Genomic DNA, 10,390 nt, shown 5'->3' with positions numbered 1-10,390 from the left:
GGAATTCACCCCTTGTGCTGCTCATTTTGAGTTGCTGCAAGATGAGGAATTGTCGATGACTTTGGGAGGGTCACGGTGGCAAAAGGAAAGCAGCGGATGTACTGTTGTCATTATTAACAACCAGCATTCTGCCGGTTCTCACACCGCAGAGAGAACACAGACGTGCAAATTATGTAAAACCAAAAGAATTCCTAGGGACCAACTGTCATGGAAGAAGAAACAACTCCAAACCAGCTTTTAAAGTAAAGAGAAAGAAAATACCATCAGCAATATCAGGACATTACAAAGTGATTTTCTGCCTACAAAGAGACAGAAGAAAAAATAGCATCCTTTGGGGAAACACCAAAGTGAACCGAAAGCATAAAAAATGAGGCAATTCTATGATTTTGGAATTTTCTGGGTAACACCTGTGCTTCTGTAAAATGTACTCCTGAGAGCCAAGGAGAAAGACAATGGTAACCAAGGCCCATGTATGACATTACAGGGAGTTTTCAGAAAAGCTGGGTATTGTCACTCACGGGCAGTGACACCCAGTGATCTAACCAGTTCACCCCTTGAACTGAGAAGGCTAATGCACAGGGAGAAGGGTGTGAATTCACAGCTCGTTAGTTCCCCTGCACCCTCTCCCATTGACCTCGGAGGGCTGTCCTCCACCCACCCACCCGTGCCACGGGAGCACTGACGCTGTGCTTGTCCCCGTCCCTGCACGGGATCTGCCACATGGAGCACACTGTGGCAGCATTCCGTAACTCACATCAGGCACATCCCTGGGGCCAGCTCACACCAGCCACATGGCTGGTTGTGTACACGGTTGTGCAAACCCCTTCCGCCAGCAAACAGGAACGGGCGGCAGCCTCTGGCAGAGCAGCGCTGGGGAGCATCTGGATCAATAGCATCTTCTGTTGGCTCAGCTGGACCTGCAAAAGGGCAACTGCCCAGGGCCTCACTGCACTTTCTGAATAAAATAAGCTGCTTCGCACAAAGGAATTCAGGGCGTAGCTGATGTGCTGTCAGTTTGCACCCTGGTTTACTTGTTACTAATTGTTTACATGAGCTTGGAGCCGACCTTTCTGTTTTCTTCCCTCTCTCCCCAGAACAGCAACTTCACTATCAGTGATTCAGGCAATATAGTACCTCCTGGGCACAGTGAGCATACAGAAATCCTCCTGCAAACCCCGGTTCTGTTGCCACTGCTCTGCTGTTCACTGCACTAACACGTTGCATCATTTGAGCCAGCAGAGAAACTTGAAAGAAAACAGAGGTGAGCAGCTGTGTCAGACTCAGTCAACAAACATGCAGCAAACATACAGGTTTGTCATTTGACAGAGCTGCAGCTCTCTTCTGTTATGTCCCAGACTCTTTGGGAGACTTAAAACACCAAATCCCATGCAAGCACATGTTGGTTGGATTCTGCTGTGGTCAGCTCTGGCTTACACCACCCACGAGACAAAAAAATGTACAACCCCAAAACTTTAAACTCTTGGAGGATCACCGAGTCACAGTGTAACTCAGGGTGGAGCAAAGCCCAGGACGTCTCTGTGTCCAACCTGCTGCTCAAAGCAGCACAAGCGTGAGGTCAGACCAGGTGGCTCAGAGCTTTGTCCAGTCAGGTCCTGAAAGCCTCCAAGGGTGGAAGCTTCACAGCCTCCCTGAGTAGCCTGCTCCACTGCTTGAGAGTCATCCTGGGGAAAACGGTTTTCTTTACACTCACTCAACCTCTCTTGCAGCAAGTGATGCCTGCTGGCTCTTATCCTCCCTCCACCCACCCCAGAGGAGAGTCTGGCTCTGTCTTCTGGAGCCTCTGTTGTCACAGGGCTTCTTCTTCCCAGGTGCAACACTTTGCATTTGTCCTTATTGAATTTTGAATGGTTCCTGCTGGCCTTCCAGCCTACTGAGGTCCCTCTGAACGGCAGGTATGCCCTTAGGCTACAGACAGGCAGCACCTGGAATTCGGTGTCACCTGCAGACTTGACAAAAGCGTGCTCCACCACCTTGTCCACTTCACCAGTGAAAGTCATAAACTGGCCAGGCCCAGGACAGACCCCTGAGTACTGCACTTGTCACACGCCTTTGAGTGTGGCCAGGACCGATGAGCCCAGTCATCCAGCCATCTATCAATCGAGTTGTCTGTCCACCCAGAATGTAATGTCCCACGCTAGATAGAGGAGTATCTAGGAGACTGTTGAACATTCATGATTAGCACAAAAACTTAATTTCAGGCAATGAGTGCATTTAACCAAGTGCTTCAAGAAGAGACATACAAAATCTTGGGTTTTTTTGAAATCTTCCTGCTGCCCTAGAAAACTGCTCTTTCTTATACAACATCCCAAATTTTGATGTATACCGGGGCACGTTCTTAGTGCTGTATAAATTTTAAAACAGATGGGGCTTGTTTAGTTCCAAAGCTCTTGAGCATGCCATTTTTAAATACAAATCTGTAAAATTTCCACCTCATTTATGCCGCAAAGTTAGCATGATTTCACAGCAGCTGGATGTTTCCCTGACTTACATACTCTGTGAACACAGCCTGCACCTACATGCACACATCTATCTTCAAGACAGACACAGAACCGTGGAATGCAAATGTCCCATCGATGTGCATGTGGGACAGCATTACCACTTGCATGAGATCCTGCTTGGGGTTTTAAGTCAGGCTATGGCACTGAGGATTCACATTCACTTCTTTATCTATGCTGCCCATGCCACACTTTTGAGACTGTTGTAGAATTTTTTGAGAATTTACTTTTTTATTTCAAGCAAGACAATTTTTTCTGTTCCTTTAGCATTATAACCAAGTGCCTTAGTACCATCTGTCGAATTACTCACATGGAGCCATAAAAGCATTCTAAAATAATCTAATACGCCTTTTACTTGCTGGTGAGTGCCACAATTTAAAATATTTCTAATTCATATTCGACATGGCTATTAATCAGCGCTCCATATCAGAGGACAAATAAGTATTTTCTCTTTCTGATGATATGCAGCACTGTAACTTTTCAGAAAATGCAACATATATATTACCAGCCCAGCACTGAATCTCACAAGTCATTAACTTTTGGAGCATGACATTGCATTGTTCGGATGTGGGAGAGCCTGCGGAGCCACAGCCACAACATTTTAAATGTGGTATATTTTTTTAGCCTAGAAATTCTGGAGATATATGTGGCTATATATTTTTTTAAATTGCTGCCTTTCTCCTGAAAGGGAAGAAAGATTGTTAAGTGGTTTTATTGTGGCACAGAGGGAATCACGTTGGCTCTGAGAGGAAATAACATTGCAATGAAAAAGCCTTCAAGAGTGCATCAAGGATCCAGTAAGCTGCACTGAAACTACTCCTCCGTGGATTTGAGGAGGATGAGCTTTGGTGCTCTGGAGTCAGAGACACCAGGAGGGCAGGGAGGAAAACAAGGGTCCTCACATTTCAACACCTTGAAGGCAGTTTGCCTGCAAACCCGCAAAGCATTCTGAAAGCTAGAGCATTGATAACTACAGTTCACCTCATTCTCCTCTCTCTAATGCATTAATACAGCATTTAATGCCAGGTTCACTGTCACCGCCTAAAAGATGACTGCCATGCAGACAATTTGACGAGAAAACAACGAAGTGGCTTTATTCTTGGTGGCTTAGAGGAAAATGTACATAATACAGCATTTCTAGCTTTTCTGGCAAAATTATGCCAATAGTGCCTGGACATTTTCAGAAGCCCGGAGAGCAAGCAAGGCCACGGGTGCTACTGAAAGCCAACGGAGCAGGAGGGGACCTGCTAGGAACAACCCTAGCTCTGCTCTTGAAAGCTGTCCTTCTAGGTTGCCACTTATCAAGATGGCTTTTATGAAGTAACCCAAGATTGCACCAGTGCCAGAATCTCACTGACCTTTAACACACCTTTGCAGTTCTTTGTCCTTGTTGGGACTTTTATAACAACACCAATATAAAAAGGTTGCCAGAATACCGTGTCAGCTGTATCTTTTCAGGCATTTGGAAGCACTACAGGACTGCCAGTAACTCAGGACATGTAGTACAGAAGCTCTTAGATCACAAAGCTCTACAGACGTACAGTAACCATGTATGTGCACACAAACATTTACAGTCATATGAAAAGCGCATCCTCCTTGTATAAGCACCACAGATGAACGCTCCCAGTCTGTGTTCTAACATTTATAGCAAGCTCTTCAATTCAAATTCAACTCCAATTCAAAGGAACACAGAGACTTTTCTCCAACACTATAAATGGTACAGACCCCTAAGCAAGAATATGAATTTCCAGCTTTCTACACACTCAGTGCAAAGTCTCCATTAAAAGTCGTCACCGTGGGCCCCTCTGTCTCTTGTCCCTGGTTAACTCAGCAACGCTGCTGCCTCAGAAACCTGTAGGAGGTTGTATCCAGACACTGCAGATAGAAATTGCAGCTAAGTAAAGCACTTCACTTCAAAGCCTACCTCATTGCACAGGAAACTCCTGTGCAGGCAATCCTTAGTCATCATTGTTTAAATCCAAGGCAGGGATTTTCATACACTTCCTCCTCGCTCCTTCATGTGTGCTTTCCTTCAGAGCCCAACACAGACAACATTCACAGACTCGACACGTCACTGCAGTCACACAATTTCTAAATAGTCTTGTGTGGTTCAGACAAAATCAGATTTTCAGAACCTACACTGATGCCAAAGGACTCGAAAGGGAGGAGGCTGGTGGTCAGCAAGGTAAGCCAGGACAAAGGACAAGGACAAAGCCAGCATCTGAGCAGGAAGTTTCTGGGCTGGTGCGGGGCCTCAGCAGGGAACCACGTCACTTGAGAGGCACACGTATCAATGAGCAGTGGTCCCCAACCCCTGGGTCCCTTATCTGTCATCCTGTGTGAGCCAGGAACTGCAACTGCTGCCTTCCCAGGGAAGGATACTACGATGAGCTGGATCAGCAGCAAAAGAGAGTATTTCTCTTCAGAAGAGAAGGTTCCTACTGAAACCGTAGCTGTTATGGAAACCTGCTGTCCCTCTTTAGGGTGCTGCCTTGTGGTGCCACAGCCCACATCTGCGTGTGACCAGGTCACGTCACGCAGGGATACGTGCACCATGATGGGAACTGGCTCCAGATTGCTGCCCTGGAAGAGGGACCTGCCTCTTTCTCAGTCTGTGTGAAAAGGACTGAGACCTGGGCAGTGTTCGTAAAAGGATCTGCCTGTGCTATCTGGGCTACAAGAGGAATCCAGCAGCTCAAACATAGGAGTGCGTTTTGCCTTTGCATTAAGATGATGACAGCGGGCTGGGCTGTGTTGGCCTGTCTTACACCAGAAAGGATATTTCATAAGCAAGATGAACATTGAGTAAATAGGGACAGGCTGCAAAGCCCTTCCTCATTGGTTATCTAGAGACTTCCCACACCATGCATGAAACAAAGATGAGATTTTCTATTGTTTGAAACCACTCACAAAGATGCTCCTCCACCCTAAATCTTTGCCTGTTTCCAGTACAGCACCAACTTTTGTTTTTAAGCTTGAAATGCCATGAGTTTTGTGTGGCTTTGCAGTTCTGTTCTCCAGTGGGAACCTGAGAAGATGAAATACTGCCAAGAAGTGTGTCCTCACAGGGGTTTCAGCCCAGGTTTGAAGACTCGTGACATTCAAATGGATGAGAGAAGCTTTAGAGAAGTGTCTGAACTTCAGGCTACTCTTCTGAACTGCACTCAGATGCCAGCCCCTAAGGAGTTCACCCATAATTTTTAGAACCTTATTAACTAGAGCTTAAGGGAAATAGATTTTATTCAGCGGGGACATTCTGCTGTGTGGAGTAATGCTCTCTGCATTCATTTCCTTTCCTGCAGTGTTTCAGTATTGCACATTATTTAGACACCAGATCTGAACACAAATAATTGTATAATAAAAAACAGTGACTCAACAGGTTATTGCCACAATAACTCCTACATTTCCACTGTGCACAGAGTTAGCTTGGTTGCTTACCCCACTTAGGAAGCGGCTGTAGGTAGTTCCATTCTAGTCACCGCTAGTCACTGTGCATTTGTCATCCACGAGACGGATGTGCACGTCACTCGGTCAGTGTGCTATTGAGACCATAGGGCATACTTGAAACTGAAGGAGGGGAGAGGGAAAGCAGACCTCGGCTTATAACTATTATGAAATCCTTCATACAGCTCTCTCTAGTTGTTGCTTCTCCTGCTCTTTAATCTGCAATAAAATGCAAAGTTCATGCAGGGAAGGTAGAGCAGGTGGAAGCATTTTCATCCCCTCATGCTCCTCACTGTTGTGGTTTCTCCTTCTATGCCCTCTTCCTCTTTGTGTCCCTCAGCCAGGGGGAGGGGACATCATTTCCTAGTCCTCCTTACTAATTTCCATCAGGCAACTAAACAGGAGAAGTGGAAGAAGGAAACAGTGGATTCAATGGTATAAACACTTACATTACATCTACAAGTTTGTCACAATACACATGCAAGAATGCAGACCCCAAACTCCTCAGAGAGATCGTGCTTCTAAGTTTGCAGAATTACAGAGCCTGACAAACCCCCCAGATTCATGCAACACGATGGAACATCCCATATCTCTGCATTACAGCTTCAGCTATGGTTGCAGCAGACTGGAAAAGCCTGCTATAAGACTTGGAAATAACCTAACAGCTTTTCAGTGCAGTACAGTCACCTAACTCTCCTCTTCTGCTGTAGCGTCAAAGTCTCTGCAGTTTATGTTTAAATACAAAGAAGGAAAAAAACAGTGAGCTGGGGATGTGGCCTGCATGCAGAGCAAACCTGTACGGTGCAGCGATTCTCCCTCTTCCCAGACACCTCAGAGGTCCTTCCAAAGGCGCAGGGAATTACACAGCCATGCCAAGGAGCAGGGCTGAATGCACCCTGTGTGTACAGGCAGCATGGGCATCGCTGAACTCACCCTGCACAAAGAAATTTCTGTTCATTTGACTTTTTAGCGCTTGCGACTCCCCTTATAGGAACTCATTACAGCTCATTGCAACAGCAGCCACTCACCCTGTCACATCTCATCGTGTGTCAGAGGAGGCTGCCCTTTCATCTCTGTGGTTTTTTCAAGCTAAGCTTTAGCACATCGGGGGGGAACATCTTTGAAATCCTCACTGATTCCCACTGGAAATGGTGCCAAGTGAAAGAATCATTTCCCACAGACATTTTCTTTCCCCGGGGCCACAAGCAAGCTCAGCTCAGCCCTGCTCACAATGTCATCTAGAAACAAAACAAGCCCAAACCCCAGCACTACTTCTCTTCCAGCAATATTTTCTGGGTCTGTTCAAAGCTGACAACTCTCCTGTCCCCGCCCCGGCTGAAGGCACGGTGGTGGCAGAGGGCAGCAGCAGAGCTACCAAGGCAGCTTTGGCAGATTTTTGAAGCTCGTTTAGCCTCATCTTGGACATTTCAGCCCAAATTCTGTGCCAGAGCTGGGCAGGAGAGATTTATGGTTTGGTCTTCCCCATGCCCATCATCCTGAGACTTTTTGTTTTGAAGCAGCATTGGGAAGAAATATTTAGCTACAGCAAGGAGCCTTGTCTCATTACCTGTGTGGCCTTTTTGATGAATTATAAAGAGCTTATGCTGCTTGCTAAGCATGTTACAGATGCCATGCCACAGGCAGAATTTTTTTGTTTTAAGTGAAAGAAATATTTTCCAGGAGTTTTCTGTAAGTTATAGAATGATCTTTGTGCAACATGGAGACTGGGTGCTCTTGCCAGCTTGGAAACACTTGTACAACGGTCATGCCAAGCATGCACTCAGATTTTGTTTCATGGAGCACATGATCATTCTATCACATCTATATAAACTCAAGTCAAACCTTTATTTTTTCACAATCTTTAATTTCTCCTCAAAGCATCCCTGTGAGACAAGACATTTTATGATCCCCCCTTTTCAAAGAGAAACTTTAAGATTTGTATGGATCACAAAGAGATTTAGGTACTTAAGTAGAAGATGGAAGCCTAAATCCCACTGAAATGAACCAGAGATAAGCCCTCACTGGGACTGAAATGCTTTAATACTTCACTAAATTTCTGCTTAAGTGAATTGCCCAAGGTCATGCGGGACATTTGGAGAAACAGCTCCCAACTCCACAACTTGCTCAACAGTTACTCTCCCTGTGAAGGATGGAAATTTAGTAATTTTGCAAGGTCATTTGGGAAAACAAGACACACCCATTGTGTTCACTAACCGCAGTGGGCAGCAGGTATCTTTGCCTGCACGTAGCCTGTCAATGCAACTATTCTGCTCCCCAGCTTGTTTGGAGGTAGCCTGGAAATCTCAGCACAGGACTGCATTGTACCCGGTGGACGTCACCTAGAGCAGAGCAGAGACTTGAGCCAAAATCCCATGAGTTCCACCCAGTTCCTTAACCACAAGGGCAGTGCTCCCCGCGATACTCCTCTCTGGGGGGGTCAGGATGAATGAACGGTGCCTTTTCAAACATCACAGAGAGTGTTTGATGTGGTGGGGCCTGAACTGACTCTTTCAGAGGGCCTGAACCTCTTCCATCCTCATAGAAAAATAAAAATCTTCAGATACTTTGTTTTAAATTCAGATCTAGTTACTGCTGAGCTCTAGAAGCAACATGTACACACAGGAAGCTTTATGCCTCCCTGACTGGTGTCAGGCAGAAAGTAAATTATTTATTAAAGCTCTCCATGTGATATTTTATTTTGGATTTAAAGAGCCAGGAGTGATGGGAAGGACAGTTAAAAAAAAAAAAAAAACTAAAAATGCACTAAAACCTGAGTCTTTTATTTTTGCTCAGGATCCACTCTCTGTTCAGACTGGTTGCACAGAAGCATAAATATGATCTCATCACTATTTACAGGGATAAACCCATTCACTGCAGTGGACTTGCTCCTAATTGCCACTGATTTATACAGGATAAGAGTCAGGATTTGTCAAAAAACGTCTCTGGTGCCAGGCGCTTTGGGGCTGAGTGGGTGTTTGCAAACGCAAACCCACTTTTCCTCCCACTGTCTGATCCACTTGTAGCTTTTCATTTTCCATGCACAAAATACCTCAATCCATTTCTTAAATTAGCAGTAGCCAGACAGCCCCGACCAGCCATTGCTACACAAAATAAAATTACTGAAATGCTGTGCTGCTGCAGGAGGACAAAGATCCCAAATACTGAGATAAAACTGACAGTAAGAGCTCAAAGCTTGCTAGGTGTCATTGCAAATCAAATATTTCTGAGTGCTCGTGGCTTAGAACAAAGCCCATCACCTTAACCATCATCAAAGGTTTAACCTCTAAAAGCACGCTAAAAGGAGGCTTTTGAAAAGGACAGAGCAGGAGTCATTCCTTGAGATCAAGCCCTCCACTGGTCTGGTACCTGCACATATAGTGAGTCTGGCCGGAATTTCACAGAGGAGCTAAATGATAAAACACCTCTATAGCTTTTTAGCACGTCAGGGTCAGGCCACTGAAGCTAAGGCACCCACCTTTGGGTTTTAAACCTCGGAGTCTGTGACATTTCACCCTGTTTGGACATACGGGTTTCTTTCAAGGCTTTCCTGCAACAGAATTTATATTGAATTATTCATGTGTCCTGAAAGGGGAAAACCTTGCAATGTACCCATAGAAGTTATTTCTTTTATTACAAAGCTTCTCAAATCTCCTATGGAAAACCTGCTCTATATTTTTCAAGCTACTTTGATAATCGAGCTGGTGCTGAATTTTTCCCAAGTCCAGTGAACACACACAAGCGCAGAGTCTGCCTCACAGCAGATAAATGAACTGCTATCCTGACGAGGGCCCCAATAAGGTGAGCTGCCAGGGCTGGAGTATCTGTCCATGATGGACAATCCAGCTGGATTCTGAGAAGGTTGACAACAAAAGCTATATTTCCTGACCATTTACTTTTCTGTGTCCACCTATGCTGTCACACCAGTGACTCTGATAACTTACACCCTAGAACTAAACAAGAAAACCCTTTCTTCTCTCTTAAAAAAGGCTGCAATAAACTTTTATTAACTTTAATTTGGAATTTCCACACTTTCACATGCTTCAGTGTCCACTGTGATAACTGAACTGAGACTTCTACACTCCCCCACTGTGCTTTGTGCAGTCAGGCAGATGTTTACACTTTTGATAATTTAAGGCTATTTATTCCACCAAGCTGGATATGACACTTTGTGCCAACCCCAGGACAGGCAGGCAGAGCATTCAGCTCTTCCTTCTCTGCAACTTACCCAACTACCATAAGGCAGATTTAGGCACACTGGCAGAAATATGAATTTTCTATTGTAAAAGCAATTTTTTTTGTAACACAGTAGCAGCTCAGAATTGTAGAATTGTGATATAAATCCAGTAAGAAATAATATTTTAATTTAAAAAATCACTAGCATTTAAACCAAGATTCCTCCAGTTGATGTGCATAGATTTTTCTTCCTAGTT

This window comes from Pterocles gutturalis, unplaced genomic scaffold (genome assembly GCF_000699245.1).
Source record: "Pterocles gutturalis isolate BGI_N339 unplaced genomic scaffold, ASM69924v1 scaffold1620, whole genome shotgun sequence".
In the NCBI taxonomy this organism is placed as follows: domain Eukaryota; kingdom Metazoa; phylum Chordata; class Aves; order Pterocliformes; family Pteroclidae; genus Pterocles; species Pterocles gutturalis.
The sequence above is the reverse complement of the archived record's forward strand: the minus strand, read 5'-3'. Positions refer to the sequence as shown.